This window comes from Megalobrama amblycephala, linkage group LG6 (assembly GCF_018812025.1).
Source record: "Megalobrama amblycephala isolate DHTTF-2021 linkage group LG6, ASM1881202v1, whole genome shotgun sequence".
Lineage (NCBI taxonomy): Eukaryota > Metazoa > Chordata > Actinopteri > Cypriniformes > Xenocyprididae > Megalobrama > Megalobrama amblycephala.
The window spans coordinates 37837529-37858658 of record NC_063049.1 but is presented as its reverse complement, the minus strand read 5'-3'; the positions used below and the strand labels follow the sequence as shown (position 1 = coordinate 37858658).

Here is a 21130-nt window from a genome sequence, read left to right as displayed (position 1 = left end):
TTCAAAGCAGAACAAGATCAGCCTTACCCAGCAATCTGCTCTTTTTGAACCACACCTGCAATGTTTTCTTCCCAAAATAGAAACACAATATCCAGTCTGCGGCAGTGCCTTGGTGAATTGCCACCCTCAATGACCTTTGGTGTTGGCTCTAAACACAAGCCCAATGCCTAGTATGTGAAATAACATGGCATTCTGACGAAGTCCTCCATTGTGATATTGTTTCGGAGACCACAGCATCTATGAAAAGAAAAGGTTATTCTGTAACCCTCCCATAAGTCCCTTAGGGGTGAAAAGTGCTGCTGTTGACAAAATCTTTAGGGCCAAATATAACGCCCTGTGGTTCACCTAAAACAAAACAATCCTGTATTGTCCAGCTCAGCGTTTCTAAACTGATAATACTCTATATCTTTGCAAAGATCACCAGAAGATCAATGTCTGCACGCGGTGAACCATCAGATTTCTCTCTGAGGAATGCCAACATGAACAATGGGGAGCTAACGGCCACAATTTGAGTTATGCGGAAACTGTAAAACTGTAAGTTAATCGCAAATCTTTTTCTTTTTTGTTTAAAATACTGCATCAGCATGTCAGGATCCTATATAAATATTTGTATTTATTTTTGCATTCATTTATATCATTGTCGACAATAAATGGTGGGTCACCTTCAGTGCATCACAGTCATTTCTATGAGACGCGGTACTGGACAAAAGTGAAGCGAACCGTGTGAGAAAGATTGAAAGGGATAGCACTTTCTCTTTCCTACGCAGATGGTGCAGTGTTAATCCCAATCCAATTATGTCACTGTGAAATATCGCAAAATACTAAATTGTGACATGATGTGCATGAGGTAGTTGCTGATCCCGAGTCTTAATTTCTAGTATTAGAAAATTGCGTTGCGTAGAGGATGTTTTAGTAATGTTTTGGGTCTTCCACGTGCAGTGTAAATACAACAACATCATAATATGGGCACCAAAATGAATGTCACTTATGCACTGCAGACAGGAAATACATGAAACAGACCTAAATCTTAAACTGCCTCAAAACTTTTAGCTTCACAAGAGATCAAAGACGAAGAAAGGAGAATTATTCCAGAATGTCTCTTTGTTATTCAACCAGTAAAGTGTTCACCGGAGGACTAAAGTCTAAACATCAATCTCTGCTGAGAATGTGACGTTCCTTTGTTTTGAACATGTGACACTGTGCTTATAGTAATGGCACTTTGGGTAATTCTCCCTCTCTGCTTACACTTGAGTCTTTTTCCACTTGTCTTCTGACAGCGAGCGAAAAGATGGACTGTAACAATAAATTCAGACACTATCAAACTCAGTAAGTCCACAAGAGCCAGAGCAGCTGGAAGTTTCACTTTCTTAATCAGTACGTTTATCTTGTTTTACAGAAAAATATTTAAACATCTTTAAAACAAGGAAAGTAATTATGAATATTTTTCATTCTCCTTTATTAATGCACACACTTTCATCACAGTGTGCTCTTACAGCGCTACTCGGGGCCTAAAATTAAAACTCGCCAAGTGCCAAATGAGAGTAAAAATCGGCGTTGGTGAGTATATGAAACGGCATCAATTGCCAGTAACATTTTTATGAATCCTAACAATGCAATATTGTGAGATTATGAACGTAAACAAATGTGAATGACACTCAGGTCAGAGCTACATCATCACGAAAGTTTAAGCCTTGCCGATTTAAATATTCAAGCGCAAGAAGACGCAAAACGGAACTCAATTCCTCACTTGCGCGCTTTGTGGAATGTTTTATGTGTGCACACATCCGAAGCGTGCTCAGACAGCATGCAAATACTAATTTGAGCTCTTTCAAGTCTTCTTGCGATTGAACGCACAAATTCACAAAAGAAACGTTGTCGAAAAATGCCGTTTCGGTGAGTATCCTAGTAAACGGTCATGGCTTAAGCGAATGGAAACAGTAGAGAAAGACAACGCATGTGTATCAGTATATTGGATCCATGCATTCAGTCTTAAAGTGACAGCAGTCTACCATTGTCTCTAGTTTCTGCTGTTAAAAAACTAAGCTCAGAATCGTTTCGAGAGAGAATCGCGATGCATTCGGAAAATCTCAGAATTGACCCTTCGCAAAAGGGCAAAGAGGACACTGACAACACATCGACAGACAAGACAAACCAGGTTACTTATGATATTAAACAAAGTCCCAGCTTTCAAACTGTGTAGTTTTTTAAGAAATTCAAACAATAAAAACCGTTTTGTGGCTCTTTAATGTGTCGTGACAGATTGCTGTAGCGCCTCAGCTCAAGAGGCTCGTAAACTGATCATCTCTTCCTACTAGTCCATTTATAGCATCAAATAAACATGAATGAACATGAGAATGAATGTTGTTTCAAACACGGAAAGACATCAATATACACAATTTTTCAAGTTTAACTCCACCGAGGTTAATCTTCTAACTCCTGACTGCTTTGTCGGACAAAATGGCAGATTCTGCGCTCTGATTGGTTAGATCGCTTGTCAATCAGATTCCCTGCAAAGGGTCAATTGAGTGATGCATCGATTTATTGTCCCAGCCCTAGTTAGGCTAGTAGTTTTAGCTAGATTATCGAAATTGGAATAGAGAATTGTGAATTTTCATTGGTATCTAAAATTTTGGTTGTCTAACTTTGCAAAAACAGTTTAATGGCTGATAAAAAATATTTTTTGGCCGGTAAACTTTCTTAAGTCACTGGCCATTGGTAGGTGTGGTTAGGTAGGCGTGCAAGTTAGTTTTAGGCGCTGGTGCTTGCGGACAAGAGCAAAATCATATCAAGCAGTTACCTCATGTGTTATTGCAGCAATCCTCAAATGTTTTTGCTTCAAGATCCATTATACTTTCAACATCAAATGGCAACCCAACAAATTACCGTAACTGTTTATGATACGCAGGTAAACAAAATGAAAAGTTTATAAACATTTATTTTACCTTGCAGAGTTTTGTATATTTTCTTGGACAAGGTCAGGCACCTACCTAATTTGTCAAGTTTCTAACAAGCAACATATGAATTAGCACTAAAAGTTTGATGTCAACATCAAAAGACCACTTTTAAAAGCTGATTTTAAGATTGTTATCGTAACTATTTCCTTTAAATCAGCGCAGAAAATACAAGTACACTGATTCCACCTGGACCTGTTCATTTTCCTTGTTAGTTTAACGATTAAGGTTTCTAATAGCAAGAGGCAGATAAAGACCGTCTTTCTGCACACACTGATTAATGTTTTTTTTAATCCGAGTGTCTGCTTTATGGTACACTTTGTATTCTAGACGCTGTTTCCTGAAGCTTGCAAGAGAGCAAGGGTGAAATGAGAGAGAGAACAGGGTGCCAAGGTAACACACAAGGTCAAACAAACCATTTGATGGATCTTAATACTTTATAAGTGGCAAAAGCAACAGGACATTCTGTCTCAGCTACTCTACCACCCAAGAAGTGAGACGGGGAGGTGTGGGACGTGATCAGCGTTTGGAGGGCTGATGATGTAACTCAACAGAATCAACACAGTGCATGTGAAGTTAGTTAGATTCTCTTAGACCTAAACAGCATACCTAAAGGTGTGTGAACCACTGTCTGCATGCCACGTGTGGCAAAAATGAAGCAAAACAACATTGTTTCTTAACAGTTACCTGGTACTTTAAGAACTTTCTATTCATTCTCTCAAGAATCATGAAAAAACTTGGCACCGTTTCAACTGTTTTGAACATGTTTCTTGAGCAGCAATTCAGCATATTAAAATGATTTCTGAAAGATCATGTGACACTAAAGACTGAAGTAATGCTGAATATTCACACAGGAATAAATTACATTTTAAAATGAAAACAGTTATTTTGAAAATGTAATAATATTGCACAATATTACCGTTTTTACTGTATCTTGATCAAATAAATGCAGCTTTATTAACTGGTGAGCATGAGAGACTTCTTTCAAAAATCTTACCGACCCCAAACTTCTGAATGGTAGTGTACATACTTAAAGGGATAATTCACCAAAAATGAAAATTTGTCATCATTTGCTAACCCTTAAAGCAACACCACTTTTTTTGAAAATATGCTCATTTTCCAACTCTCCTAGAGTTAAACAGTTTAGTTTTACTGTTTTCAAATCCATTCAGCCGGTCTGGCGGTACCACTTTTAGCATAGCTTAGCATAGTTCATTGAATCTGATTAGACCGTTAGCATCTCGCTTAAAAATGACCAAAGAGTTTCAATATTTTTCCTATTTAAAACTTGACTCTTCTGTAGTTACATCGTGTACTAAGACCAATGGAAAATGAAAAGTTGAGATTTTCTATGGCTAGGAACTATACTCTCATTCTGGCGTAATAATCAAGGAGCTTTGCTGCCGTACCATGGGTGCAGCAGGCGCAATGATATTACGCAGCGTCTCTCACAAATGTCTCCATGGTTGCAAGGCAAGCAGGGGGTCACAGCCGCTGCATAATATCATTGCGCCTGCTGCACCCATGGTACGGCAGCAAAGTTCCTTGATTATTACGCCAGAATGAGAGTATGGTTCCTAGCCATATCGGCCTAGAAAATCACAACTTTTCATTTTCCGTCGGTCTTAGTACATGCTGTAACTACAGAAGAGTCAAGTTTTAAACAGGAAAAATATCGAAACTCTTTGGTCATTTTTAAGCGAGATGCTATTGGTCTCATCAGATTCAATGAACTATGCTAAGCTATGCTAAAAGTGGTACCGCCAGACCCGGAGATCGGCTGAATGAATGATTCGAAAAATGGTAAAACTCAACTGTTTAACTCTAGGGGAGTTAGAAAATGAGCCTATTTTCAAAAAAAGTGGAGTGTTCCTTAAAGTTGTTCCAAACCTGTATGAGTTTCTTTCTTCTGTTGAACACAAAAGAAGACATTTTGAAGAATTTTGGTAACCAGACAGTTGACGGTAGTCATTGACTTCCATAGTAGGAAAAAAAAAATACTATGGAAGTCAATGGCTACATCAACTTTCTGCTTACCAACATTCTTTAAAATATCTTTTGTGTTCAACAGAAGAAAGAAACTCATACAGGTTTGGAACAACTTGAGGTTGAGTAAATGATGACACAGTTTTCATTTTTGGGTGAACTATCCCTTTAACAAATATTCTAAACAAGAACAATGCTATTTTCTGGTACACTTTGTTATATGAACAACCAGTCACTAACTACACTGATTTAAGTTCCATGAGCTTTAAGTACACATAATATCATAATAGTTCTTGGATAATTTTGGGTCGGACATGAAGCAAGTAATGACTTGGACTGCAAGACAAGTCAAGAACTTTTTGCTGACTCAGTGAGTCATTAGAGTGAGTGGTTTTTGAGTGATTCATTAAAAAGAATCAGTTCATAAAAGTCAATTGTTTATGAGAAGGACTTCATACTGTGAGGAAACCCCAAAAGAAAGACAAGAAAAGCTCACAACTCAAAATAGTGGTCCAGGAAGCAGTCATGAAATGACATTGTTCCAGAAAACAACTGGATCTCAGTTCCCAATAATAATTGTTTCCTTATTTAAGAGTTGCATCAGATCTGAAACACTAAAATCGTCCAAAATAAAGACAACTAGAGGCAGAATAGAACAGCAACATACAAAAAAATGATTATACAAGCATAGGCCTCATCATCAGCTGCCTGTTTGTTAAAGCTCCAGCCACAGAGACACACCATGTACCAGCATTATGATAAAACCGTTTAATCATTAGCCTGAACAAGGTCAGCGGTTCCCAGGGTTTCAATTTGCGCAGTGTGAAACAAACATATGGAGCGCCCAGGGTGTTACCGTTAAGCTTGGTAGCGTACTAGACACTGGGATTCAGTCAGGAACAGGTGAGGCTCTGATTTCATACCTGTTACCAGAAATATCTAACTCTCAGCATAAGTGAATAATAATAATAATAATAATCTCTTTTATTTTTTCATACCATTACAAACGCACGCACACACTCTTTGTGATAAATAGCACTGACATTGGACCCAGAGGAGGGCTGGCTGCAATCCCAGGAACTAGGCCTCGGCTAAGGATCTGATTATGGAAGAAATATGGAAAGCAATAGGAAGGAGTTGATGAGAAAAACCAATGCAAGATCCATCAGACCACCACGCTTCCTCAGAACAGTACTGTAAACATCTCAGCACATAGTCCTGATGGATTATGAGTGCACTGCTTTTCATTCGAACTACTCTTAGATGCCCTGCTTAATTCAGAACGTGGAATTGCCTACAGCATTGCCAGAAGTACAAGTGGTGAATATTTAATGACAGCACTTTCACATGAATTTCAAGAGAGAGAAGGGGGGGGAGGGGGAAACAAATGCCAAATAGTTTAAAATGTCATTATAAAACTCTAAATTATGATTAGATGAGTCATTTTTAAAGTCACTGGAAAATGTAGATAAACTCACACCTGTGAACGCTGTTCTATATTAACATTCAAAGCTGTTTGATGACGGTAAACGGTCTGCAGTTAGGATGATAAACTATATTACATGACATTTTTATTATTAATAAACGTAACTATTTATTTAACATTGGTGTTTCTTAAATCACATTAATGGGAATGTTTACACAAATGAAAATTCTGTCATCATTTCTGTCCAAACACTTTCATTGTATGGGAAAAACAACAACAACAAAAAAATTATATTTTTCAAAACATCTTTTGTGTTCAACAGAAGAAGGAAAGTCATACAGGTTTTGAATGTGGCCGTTTCAGTTTCTACCAAGGTAAGTTCAAGATTAGTTTGAGTAAACTCTGGTTTTTCAGGCTTATGAAGGTGGATTGGTTTTTAGCAGGTTTCACTGCTATGGTTAACTACACGGCTAACCTTCTCCGGAGCAGGTTTTATTTTGGGTTAGAGATCGCAAACCCAAACTGGACCAATCAGCTGTGAGTAAAGTGACATGTATCTGATGCAATAAAGCCGGTATCTCTCACTCAAATTAAATCAGTTTATAGTGAAAACATTTTAGAGACAAAATTGCTCATCTTTTGCTGCTAATTATTTATTTATTATATTTATATTATATTAATTATGTATAATTCATATAATAGTATATTCATATAATATTGACAATTAATATCAAGCAAGAACAATAGCGAAAAATGGCAGATGAAGCAATAATAACTGACATGATCCATGATAACATGATATTTTTAGTGATATTTGTAAACTGTCTTTCTAAATGTTTTGTTAGCATGTTGCTAATGTACTGTTAAATGTGGTTAAAGTTACCATTGTTTCTTACTGTATTCACGGAGACAAGAGCCGTCGCTATTTTCATTTTTAAACACTTGCAGTCTGTATAATTCATAAACACAACTTCATTCTTTATAAATCTCTCCAACAGTGTGTAATGTTAGCTTTAGCCACGGAGCATAGCCTCAAACTCATTCAGAATCAAATGTAAACATCCAAATAAATACAATACTCACATAATCCGATGCATGCATGCATGCATCATGCATGATGAACACTTTGTAAAGATCCATTCTGAGGGTTATATTAGCTGTGTAAACTTTGTTTATGCACTGTTTAAGGTAAGCGCAAGCTCCGGGGGCAGAGAGCGTGAGCATTTAAAGGGGCCGCAGCATGAATTGGTGCATTTCTAATTATGCCCCAAAATAGGCAGTTAAAAAAAAACTTCACAGACACATTCAGGGGACACCTTAGACTTATATTACATCTTGTAAAAAAACGTTCGATGGCACCTTTAAACAAATTAAGCTTATGTGTATTCATTTGAGCTCTTTGTGAAACTAATATAAATGATTATATTATAAATTATTAGGCATATTTCTTTGATTCACATGCATTGATTTAGTCAGATATTTTCTTTCAGTTGCCTTCTCAAACTTGCACTGCAGCAATGTTTATTCTGGTCTTGTAAGTGCATTTAATTTCATGATATTTTTCATAATGATCTCTTAATCTTCAGAAGTGAAGTGAATTGCGCGCCTCTCTCGCGAGAAGTGAATCAAACGGCCACTCTGCATGTTCTGTCTGTTTGCCACACGTGTCACACTTTCAGGTGCACGCGCTTCGCAAACTCTGGATTAAACCTGAGTTGACAGAAAAAGTTTATACCAAGTGTTGTGCAACAGCTGATCCTCATCTAAACCAGGTTGGATTTATCTGGATTTGTAAACTCTAAACCTACTCTGAAACTCAGAGATTGTTCAACTAGCTTCATGCAACAGGCCAATGAGGTTGAGTAAATGATGACAGAATTTTCATTTTTGGGTAAACTATCACTTTAATGTAAGCAGCCAGTAATAAGCCAGTCAAAGCTGTGCATTATACTCTGACTTTCCCACAGTAAAAAGGGGGTGTAACATACTGTTTTTTGCTTCAGCAAGCACCAGCCTTAGGCCTAAAAGCTTTTGAGACTAGGTAAACTAGTTCTCATTTTGCAAAATTGTCTCAACTGTCAGGCTCAATGCCATTTAAATGTATAAAACTGGAATGATGAGGCTTTGAGGTCAAACTAAAAGTTGACAACATTAACATTTGGCACTACAGTTCAAAAGTATGGGGTTGGTAAGATTCTTTTATGTTTTTCAAAGACGTCTCTTACGCACACCAAGGCTGCATTTATTTAATACATACTATTGTGAAATATTTTTACAATTTAAAATGACTCTTTTAAAATGTAATTTATTCCTGTGATGGCAAAGCTAAATTTTCAGTGTCACATGATCCTTCAGAAATCATTCAAATATGCTGATTTGCTGCTCAAGAAACATTTCTTATTATAATCAATTTTGAAAATGGCTGTGCTGCTTAATATTTTTGTGGAAAACGTGATACATTTTCTTTTTTGGGATTCTTTGATTAATAGAAAGATCATAAGAACAGCAATTACTTGAAATATTTTGCAACATTATAAATGTCTACGGTCACTCTTGAAAAATCTACTGCATCCTTGCTGAATAAAAGCACACAATTTACTAAGTCTAACCGCAAAATTTTGAACGGTAGCGTATATCGACAAAAAACTACTGATTCAATACTGCCACACTCAATGGCTGTATTCATTGTTTAGCTCTCTAGAATAAGAATATCTATCCCTCTGCATCTGACTAGCAATAGCAAGTAGAAAATCATAGGTCATGACCTATTGGCCATTTAAAGCGGAACTCGGTAAGATTTGCGAAGCTCCCCCTACAGGTCGTAAATACTCCAAGCGCAGCTCTGGACTACAACGACTACAACGACTACAACGCTCACCAGCGCAGTAGTTTTGCAAATACAGTACAAGAAATCTCAATGGAGGTGGATAATTTTCAAAATTGTCTTATATATACATTGTTTTTGAATTACCGTAAAGCATTTTGTCACTCTCGCGTGAACGTGAACATGAGGCGAGAATCGCAAGATTGTATCGGGTCGCGAAGCTCAACTTGCAAGTGCTGTTTTCTGGCGTAGACGTGCCAGAGGGGGTTAGTGCTCGCCTCAAACACACCACAAGTCAATTAACCATCGTAAGTACTTAGAAAACTATTTATGAAGGTAAAAAAAAGTTACTTAGTTCTGCTTTAATAAAAACCTTCCAAATGTCCTGCCACAACTTTTTCTTTTAGTAGGAAATCTCAAAAAAGAAAAGAAAACTGCTTGTCACCATATTATTTCATGGGGTTTATTAAGTATTTACTAAACCCTCATCTTACAGTTATTGAGAGAGTAAAGACTGTACAACACGACAGTGTCATTTCCCTCAAGTCTCTTTGAAGCCTTTATCTTGAGGTTTCAATAAGCCGTGTCTGTTTCAGGCCCCTAGCTGAATTCATTTCCTGTGGACAAAGCCCCTGATAGCCATTCACACTGGCCACACAGGACCTTTTCTGGCTTGTTTTTATGCACAGGGCAGAAAAACAACCAAATTTCTCCTGCATTAAGCAGTTTATAAGATGCTTCTCTTCTGAGAAGCAAAGCATGAGGCAGATGACTGCTAAAATGCATCAGAAAACATCCAAGTTTTGCTTTAGTGTTAAAGACTTTCTTCTTCAGGTAACAATAACACAGCATCAACAGTAGCATATAGCAACTGTTTTGCATGTCTAATATGGGAACATTGTAGTTGATGGCTTATAAAATTGTACCTTGGATCTGAAACAGCAGGCTTTATGCCAAACTAATAAAGATGGCATTAGACCAGGGAAGGAAACGTAATATGCAGTCGCAGTGACTTTCAGTAGCATCAATAGAAATTGTTCTCTTTAATATAATCTAACTTCCTATTGTAAATACCTGTACTTTGCTAAGGAAACAGAGCCACACCTTTTGTTTAGCTAGCGTGACACATTTTGCACGAAAAGCAACTCGAGACCTGTTAACACAAAAACTCGGCTTACTTTTCCAACCACTACTGCTGACTTCTCTTGTTAAACAGATAGCTCACCCAAATGGAAATTCTACAGATTGCAATGCAGCAAGTTTGAATAACACAACCACAAATGAGATTTGAGAGCTCCTACCGTCAGTAACAGCTTAAATTTCAGTCCATTCCAACCACAAAGCCATCTACAGGGGTGAATAACTGATTTTGGGTAAACTTTTCCTATAAGAACATGTTTACATTGTCTCTCCCTGTGGCAGGAATGCAGTAGATCATGCGACAACACACGGATTCACCCGTGTTCTGCAAATACACACCAGCTCTTTCATTTGCTCAAACACACTCTTTCACACACACATATGTCAGCTGTGTTTACACCTGACCAATGTTATCTGAAGACACCCAGAGGACAGTACTCCGCAGTCCTGCCTTTTATGTTTGCATAGAAAACAGCTGCCCTACTTGCAATAAAACTGTGGAAAAGTCACGAACACGAGAGAGTGGAATGAACTTAAGGAGACTTGAAAGTCACTAGACTAAACTAGGAACACTGACAATAGTTAAGAGCACTAAAGCTTCAGATCAGTCTAAACCAGAGGTTCTCAAACTACTGTCATTGAAGCTCTAGTGGTTCTTAAAGATTCCAAGTGGTCTGCGAGATGATGGGCAATTTAAAAAATAATAATAATAAAGCAACACTACTGTTAAAAAATTTAGAGTTAGTAGGATTTTTTAAAGGGGACCTATAATGCCCCTTTTACAAGATGTAATATAAGTCTCTGATGTCCCCAGAATGTGTCTGTGAAGTTTCGGCAAAAAATACCCCACAGATCATTTATTATAGCTTGTCAAATTCGCCCCTATTTGGGTGTGAGCAAAAACATGCTGTTTTTGTGTGTGTCCCTTCAAATGCAAATGAGCTGCTGCTCCCATCCCTTTCCAGAAGAAGGTGAAGCTTTAACAGCGCACACTTCGGTTGCTCAACAACAACAAAGCTGGAGAATCTCACGCAGCCAAAATGAGGATTGTCAGTAACGGTGTTCAGCCTTACATTGTTCAAACCGGAGTCGACACTGATGGAGAGACTCAGGAAGAAGCTACAACTTTTAGAATGAAACTGGATGTTTCTGAACAGTTAAGACCCTGTAATACTTCAAACAAAATCGAAGAACGAACTGATGTGACGTCATTTCGAACAAAATCAGGCCAAAACGAAGTTCGTTTTGTGTTCTTTTTGGAAGTTCGAAACGGCTTGCCAAAGCAAACTTTCAGGAAAAGTTCACTCCAGCTGCAAAACACCTTCGTACTACCATTAGTCAGTAATGGTAATATAATAGGAGTGCGCCGAGGCGCCGCCTTCACTCGCGCCAAACACGTCTTTGACTCATTTCGTGTGTTTGAGTTTGTTGAGGTAAGAGCTCCGCGGGTGAAAACATGAACGCACTGGATAGCCGCTTTATAGTACAAAATGAAGTTGTGCTTGTAAAAATAATGAGACACTAACACTGTTTTTCATGTTTGATACTGTAAAGCTGCTTGATTTTAAGCAATCCATTGAATAAAGTGCTATATGAAGACATGACGGGACTTGAGTGCTAATTTGCAGAGCTCGTGCTAACATTCCCATGCTGTTATGATCAGACGCTTTTCTTATGCTTTCTATAATAAATGCTTGCTGTTTTCTCATTTTTGTTGTGTTTATTTTGTTACTGAGAAGAAAGTGCACGGCACATATTTACATATTTATCTAACCATCGCTCTCAGCAGTGTGAGCGGTGTCAGATGTTTGTTTACAGTATATCACTGCTCACGCATTTCGAACTTCGTTCTACCCTAAACGAAGAACGAAAAAGAACTTTGTTTGAAGTATACCGGGGCCTCAAGTGGATACATTTATGTAGTTGCTGTGGAGTTGATTCAACTCATCGACTAGCATGTGCCGTCATGTTAATCTTTTGTGCAAATCCAGTGTTGAATTGACCCTCGTTTGTGAAGCAGTCTGGTGTAAAATGACAGCATGGTAACAACACTCTACTACAACAACTCTTCTTCTTCTCTAAAGCAGCCCAACATGGACTCACCCTCTTTGTTGCGTGTTCTCGGGGGCAGGGTTTATGTAAATTTCAGGGTTAGTGATGTCATTAACCTGGGAACGCCGTAGTCCCTACCAGCAGTTTATTGTAGTCCTTAAACAGCAAATTCTTTAAAAGAAAATATCTCCCTTTGTATTGAACTTTGAGCGTTGTAACTTTGCAGATGTTGTTTATGCTCAAACAGCAACATTACACACTAACTAAAGTTAAAAAGTGAAAAAGTGAAATCACAATCAACCACCCCTTTAATTATTTGAAAGAAATATCTTATGATCACCAAGGCTGCATTTATTTGATCAATAATACAGTAAAAAGTGTAATATTGTGAAATATTATTACAATTTAAAATAACTGCAATCTATTTTAATATTTTTTTAAATTTTAATTTATTCCTGTGATGGCAAAGCTGAATTTTCATGATCCTTCAGAAACATTCTAATGTGCTGATTTGGTGCTCAAGAAAATTTTCTTAATATCAATGTTGAAAACAGTTATGCTGCTTAGTATTTTGTGAAAACTGTGATACATTTAATTTTCAAGATTCTTTGATAAATAGAAAGCTCAACAGAACAGCATTTATAACATTATAAATGTCTTTACTGTCACTTTTGATTAATTTAATGCATCCTTGCTGAATAAAAGTACTGACCCTACACTCTTAAAAATAAAGGTTCTTTACTGGCATCAATAGTTCCATGAAGATCCTTTAACATCCATGGAATGGAACCTTTCCATTGAACAGAATAAAACCCTATGTGAATAAAACACTAAATTAAATCTGTTAATCATATAAATTGATTCTGTCTCTTCAGAAACTTTGGACTAAGCCGCTCAATACATAAGGATTAGTTTTACGATCTCTTTATGAACCTTTTGAAGTGTCAAAGTGTCAGCTGCGTAGCTGTCTATGGAGGAACAGAAAACTCTTAGATTTCATCAAAAAGATCTTCATTTGTGTTCCGAAGATGAACAAAAGTCTTACGGGTGTGGAATGACATGAGGGTGAGAAATTAATGACAGAATTTTCATTTTTTGGGTGAACTATCCCTTTACGGTGTTACTGTAAGTGGTCCACAGGTTTTGTTTTACGGTCCACCACCAGAAAAAGTTTGAGAACCACTTGTCTGAACAGAGAACCTTCTGTTACCAGCACAAAACATCAATTCAAACATTGTCCATACAAACTTTTGATGATTATGTCATTTGGGATGATCAACACACCATAAACAGATGCCACTTTAGGTGAGAGCTTTGAGTGGCCCTAAATGACTTTTGATTCTTTGTTCTAATCATTTAGCTTGCTTAGCAATACATCAAGAATGCAATGAGTGAGATAGGCTACTATCAGCTATAAAGAGCATGTCATTATCATTCCAATAAACAACACAAAAGGATCTAATGAGGCTATAAACCTCACAGTTGGCCGGTTTTCAGACACCAACAGGAGGTTGAAGCAGGTGACATGGACATGACCCATTATTATAAGCATCATCATCATCAGTGTCAACCAAAAGAGACATTCACGAAAAAATTTTTTAATGTCATGCGAATAGTCGCAAAAGTTGTCCCGAATTTAGAAGACAATTCATCACAGTGCAAACGTTCCCTTCACTTTACTTTTCTAAAATATGAATACTAATATAATGTTTCAATCACACGCGCATGCAAAACAACTATATTAGACTCTGTAAATAAACCAGGAATAAGCGTGCGCATGCTTAAACGCCATATTACGCATTAAACTAGCACGAGCATTTAAATGTCTGTATTTCAGTGAGCATCTGAGCGTAAAACAACCTCAAGCCAGCATGAGAGCGCGCAAGATTAAAAACAAACATTAAAGAAAGAAACAGCCCTAAAAAAGCAGAATAACACAACTTACCATCTCTCAACAGGACGTGACGATGATCGCGCGCTGATAGTTAGAAAGTATCTGCACTGAATCATCTGCCAAAACTATTCCAAAACTTCAAGTACAATGCTTCCGCTTCCGGAAAAAAAGAGTGAAAAGTAACAACATGGGCGAGACGGAGCCCAAAAATACGCCTGGCCTGAAACCTGCTGGATGAAGATATGCAGTGCAGAATCCCTACCTGATCCAAAGTTTTTTCTCAATAACAGTTACACTGGACATTTGTAATGGGATAGATAGATAGATAGATAGATAGATAGATAGATAGATAGATAGATAGATAGATAGATAGATAGATAGATAGATAGATAGATAGATAGATAGATAGATAGATAGATAGATAGATAGATAGATAGATAGATAGATAGATAGATAGATAGATAGATAGAGTTAATTATTATGAAAATAATACAATTATGAACTCTCATATATGGGCCATTCTACAGAATTGGTGCCAACTGCTGTCCCACAACCAAAAAATACATTTAAAAAGCATTTGAGTATTTACATTTTAGAATTAATTAATTAATTAATTAATTAATTTTAATAGAAGGATCTTAGTCAAATTAATTAATTTGACTAAGATCCTTCTATTATTTATTGAATCGTACAATAATATTTAAAATATAAGTAAGCTTAAAATATATAAAATCATATTTTTTAGGGTACTTTCAATTGGGAGGTGGCTATCCCAAACCCTGACACCCCTACATTTCAACTAGTGGAAATGATATTGAAATATTTTTTGCAATTTTTTTCCATTGTTTTTAAATATATATATATATATATATATATATATATATATATATATATATATATATATATATATATATATATATTATTTTTTTATATATATTTTATAATATATATATATATATAATATATATACATATAATATATTTTATATATATTTATATTTATATATTTCATATTTTATTTTTTAATCATGAAACTTGAAGTAAAAAAAAATTAGAGTATGAGGTTATAAAATATATAAAAAAAAATATATATATATATATATGAAATATATAAATATGAAATATATAAATATAAATATATATAAAAATATATTATATATATATATATATATATATATATATATATATATATATATATATATATATATACTATATTTTTATATATATTTATATTTATATATTTCATATTTTATGTTTTAATCATGAAACTTTAAGTAAAAAAAAAAATATCAGAGTATGAGGTCTCTGTAGAACAAAAGTGTGCATTTCTATATTTGTGGGTGTTTTCAAACTTGTGGGTGTTTATATGTCATGCAATGAAAATGATGCCCTTCACCCGACCCCACCCCTAAACCCTACCCACACTCTGACATGGGCAAATCAGGTAACATTCTCAAAAACGCCCCTCTGTTTATGGCCTCGCCCATCAATCATTAATGTCCTGTAGAGACCTGTACTTGCATTTTCATGTCACTACCAAAACAGTGTATGTTTTAGTCCATTGGCTGAGACTGATTTTAACCACACCCCCACATTTTTGATCAGGAAATATTCCTGTGTCCCTCTCATAGTCTCTCTTTTATAGTAGATAGGTACCATCATTTTGAGTTAAATGTGTTGAAAGTCTGAAAATCTGTGTGTAACTTTAAGGAACGTCACTACCAAACACCTTTTTTTCTGCAATTAAGCAAAGGGTGTTATTCCATAAAATGTACTTTTAATGTGTACAAACTGTTCAGAACTGTGCTAGGTAACCATGTGCTGATTATCATCTTTGAGCTAGGCTCAAAAGTATCTAAAATTGTCTCTACCGAAACTGTCATGACTGATACATGTGGTGAAGACAGATAGTGAATACATTGATAAAAATGTTTTTTTTTTTTTTTTTTTTTTTTTATGTGTACAGCTGTTCAAAACTGTGCTAGCTAACCATGTGCTGGTTAGCATCTTTGAGCTAGGCTCAAAAGTATCTAAAATTGTCATGACCGAAACATGACCGATGTCATCATTTTTTTTTGGTAGTAACAAAAGGGAACACATGATCATTTTTGGGGGGGAAATAAACAAAATTTTAGTACAGTTACAGTTATTAATCATTAGTATTTTGTATGTGAATACAAAATACTTTTTTAAAGTCTCAGTTGTTTGGTCATTGGTCAACTTGTAAGATACCCATAAGGCTAAACAAAGTAAAAATCTCTTTATGGCCAATTAAACCTTATATGTCCTACAGTTAACAGCAGATGTCTGTAAATAAACTGATCAGCTAGAAAGGAAGTTACATTACTGAGCAAGACAAGGAAGTGGTTAACCCACCAATCCATCTGAGACGAAGCACCTGTGATAGACATCTAACCATGAGACCTTAAAACCACAGTTTGTCTCATTTGCCGCCCGGCATGATGGTCAGTGTATGAAATCTACGGCTGAAAACGAGGCGAGTGATTTACAACAGCCCTCCAGCTGTCGGTTACAGCTATATTTGCCAATAGAAAAACACTCCACACTGTTTCTTTAAACAGACGTATAGATATATTAAAACATCTGTAATGTTATTTCAGTCTATGTGAAGTTCTCCAGAATAATTCACAAAGAATGATTAATAAAGCTGAAATTTGCTTTTGTGGTGCCTGATTGTTTCAGCAAAATTGAAGTAATTGTTAATTCAATTCAATTCTATTGCCAACATTCTCAGTGGAATCTTAATTACTGTTCTTTTGCCATAAAACAGATGGGAAGAGGTATTGTGTTCATGTTATTACCCAGTGGATGGTTATAACTTGATTTATGGACCACTGTCAGTATTTCTGAAGCAATATATCTCAGATGAGCATAACAATGGTTATCCCTTTGATATTATGAATCCTAAATGTTTCCAAAAATATGATATATGAGTAGAAACATATTAAAAAACATAATATATCTTCATTATTTGATAAGCTGAATTTACAGTGCTGTTTAGTAGAATAGGTTTCATCATAAATGCAAGATAAAACACTACTCATGGAAAAAAAGCAACATATGCTATAAAACTGCAGAACTGTATGAGTTCACTATAATTTTTGGATTGCCCAAATAATGCTGATGAACTCTTTTTTTTTTTTCGCTTGTGAAGTAAAAACACTGTAGTAGGCTTTATTTAATAGTAAAACTAAGATTATTGAAGTTGGGGAGGCCGGGGCTAGTTGTCACATGGGGAAATTTTGCGGATGCTTGTTTGCTGGTTTGCATGTTGGTTTCAAACACCTTCAACCCCTCTTAAATTAAAATCTTTTTGCAAAAATCATTTTGATTTCAAACAAAAATTCCAATATTAGCATATTTTTTTTAACAGATGATGGGTGAATAAGTGAATGCAATAAAATCAAACTGTTATTGAAGGTAGATTGTAACAAAGAGGTAACAATTGTATTTTATAAATATAAATAATTGTAATGGAAATTATAATATAATATAATATAATATAATATAATATAATATAATATAATATAATATAATATAATATAATATAATATAATATAATATAATATAGGCCCGGTTTTACAGATAGGGCTTAGCCTAAGCCAGGATTAGGTCTTAGTTCAATTAGGATATTTAAGTAGCTTTTAAAAATATACACTAGAAAAAAAAAAAACATTACTGGTGTTCATCTTGAGGCAAAACAATGGCAGTGAAGTTTCTTTCAGTTAAAACATGCACTTTAGTCTAGGACTAGCTTAATGAGTTAGTTCACCCAAAAATGAAAACAATGTAATTTATTACCCTCATGTCGTTCTACAGCCGCAAGACCTTCGTTCATCTTCAGAACACAAATTAAGATATTTTTGATGAAATCTGATGGCTCAGTGAGGTCTCCATTGAGAGCAAAGCCATTCAAACTCTCAAGGTCCATAAAGCTACTAAAAACATATTTGAATCAGTTCATGTGAGTTCAGTGGTTCTATCTTAATATTATAAAGCGACAAGAATACTTTTTGTGCGCCAAAAAACAATATGGGCCGATGCTTCACTGCTTCAGAGCATGCAGTTTTGAAATTGGCCCATCAATATATTGTTGAAAAGTCGTTTTTTTTGTTTTTTTTTTGGTGCACAAAAAGTATTCTTGAACCACTGAACTCACATGAACTGATTTAAATATGTTTTTAGTACCTTTATGGACCTTGAGAGTTTGAATGGCTTTGCTCTCAATGGAGGCCTTACTGATCCATTGGATTTCATCAAAAATATCTTAATTTGTGTTCTGAAGATGAACGACATAAGAAATAATTGACAGAATTTTTTATTTTTGGGTGAACTAACGTGAAACCGGTGGATAATATAGGCTAATATAATATAATATAATATAATATAATATAATATAATATAATATAATATAATATAATATAATATAACATAGGCTATCGGTATATTTCATTATCTGTACCTATTCTATTCTATTCTATTCTATTCTATTCTATTCTATTCTATTCTATAATTTAACCTTATGTGTCTGGGAAAGCTGTAGACATTGTGAAAAAGAGCGTAGTTTCTCCATTGAATCAGGAGATGGCGCTCGTGACCATGATTAGACTCTTCAGAATTGTAGACCGAAACTTCGGATCTCAAACACAGGATTCCAGTGAATTGAGGATTTAAGTGAATACCAGCATATTAAACGTAAAATGCGTTGAATATTAAGCTTTTTAAATAATATAGCTAATATATGTGCAATACATTTATATATGATAAAGCGAAATCCAAGGCTTTACTGTTTATTTATTTTATAGCCTGCAGTTTAATGCATAAGAAATCAATTTTAAACATGCTTCCTAAATAATACACTTTGTCAAAATCCTTTCTACTTCGTAGAACGTTTGTATAAAAACATTTTGTTAAATAAAATGTAAAATAGATTTTATACACAAGCACGTTTTAATACAATTTATAACATTAACAAGCATTATTTCATTAGGTTGCTTAACAGATCGTTAGTTAAAATAGATATATTCATATGCTCTTAATGTAGGCCTACATGATATTTTATTACTCTATATAATTTTAACGACTTGGTAATGGAAATTATTTACCCCTGTAACCCGTATATTTTATTGTTAAATGTGTGTGAATGAAAAGAGTCATCCGTTGGAAATGATGTTGACGGCCTCGAGAGGCCGCACTGGCCCCATATGCAGCAGGTGGCCTTACCTGCAACCCGAACCAGCCCTTGAACTAGACAAACCCGGAATCCACAGGGCTGCACAGATGGGTCACCAGCCAAAATGAGTGCCTCTGCATGATTTATTGCGCCAAAATACCACAGAACTAATCAGCGGACAAACTAATTAATACAAATCTGCATTTTTGCATAAGTAATTAGAGCAACGAAACTCGCATGCAGTGAGATAGGAGATGGGGATTTATTCAGTCGGGAGACCCATTCGAGCAGAGAGAGATTGGTTTGGATTCACTGTTTCTCAGGTCTGCTGGTTCAAGCAGAGGGTGTTAAAGGTCAAATAATTAATAAATATCATTGGTATGACCTCATATTGTGTTGTGTTGGGAGGGAGAGGAACACCTTAATGTTAAAGAAAGCAGGAAGCGACCTACTTCTGTTCCTTTGCTACTGGCAGGCCCTTTTTTATTTTAGCATAATGTTTTACAAACACACCAAGAGTACCAAGTTATTTAAGTTTCTTCGTGCGCTAAATGCATCGCTGGCGAACAAAAGTAACGGACGCTACTGTAATTATTTGTTGTCGATGTAGCGTCCGTTACTTTTGTTAACGCCTCACAGATATATTAAGAAAAATGGTACTGTAAAATGACTGAGATAGCTGACAGTTTTCTAATTTTTCTTGGGGCGTGAGACGAACTAATCGACCCCCTTAAAGTCAATGAATAATGCAATATAAATATAAAAATATATATATATATTATTTTAGCTATAGGCTATATCAATTTAGACATCTTAAAAGTAGCTCTTTATTTTCTCTTCTCAGTATTAACACAGAGAAAATCAGTCAGTGCATAGCCTTTCAAAGTAATATGACATCATACAGAGCCTGTATATTTTTATATGCCTGTAATTTATACACTAATATAATACCACATTAAAGAGTGCCAATGTGTGGGACGTTGAAGAAATAAGAAATGCAGAAGCGCGAACTAAAGCATGAAGTAAATGCGACAGAAGTCCACTGAGTTGCTGTCAGTGGTGCTGAAATCACTCTCCTCACGTCTCTTGGTTTGCATGGCAACAGGGAGATACACACATGCAAACAGACGGCTTCCTATCGGACCTTTGACCAGCACAAACTTGTCGATTTTTATGAGAAAGATTAGCAGCACTCAGAGCCCCTGAGTGTTCGTGGACACTTCACGGTTACCTGGTTATCAAATGTCTGCGGTAGGCCATTAACAGATGTCAGGAGAGATAAGCACAGATAAGCAAACAATGGAAATGAAATATTTTGCACGCATGGACAAACAGCATGGGAGGATATAGCCGAGACGCTCAGCTCACACGAATAAAAATAATTGCACAAGCCTACCTAGATGAAACAACTGCAAAAATCTTAAATATGCTCTTAGAATTATTTCTGGATATAGGCCTAGCTATTCGCTGGACTGATTTAAGGTGTGTTTCTGAGCTAATTAAAATGCGACAATTAATTGCGTGGATTTAAAAACAGTGACACTGAAGTCATTATTTATATTTCGTGACAAGGGTTTTGTTACTTGTCTTCCTTTGTCAGATGTCTTCCTGTTGATATTAAATAATTCCATAAAAATGGTCTATTATAGCCTATCTAATTTCTT

The 21130-nt window shown here is 35.7% G+C and overlaps 1 protein-coding gene across 2 annotated transcripts in view; it reads right to left on the bottom strand.

Annotated features, from left to right (window-relative positions):
- itprid2 (ITPR interacting domain containing 2) overlaps window positions 1-14481 on the bottom strand; it is a 52814-nt gene extending 38333 nt beyond the window's left edge. For both annotated transcript variants that reach the window (XM_048194505.1, XM_048194507.1), the window contains exon 1: window positions 14325-14481. The gene's annotated coding sequence lies outside the window, so the exon portion shown is untranslated. The remainder of the gene's footprint in view (window positions 1-14324) is intronic.
- Window positions 14482-21130: the final 6649 nt, after the last annotated feature.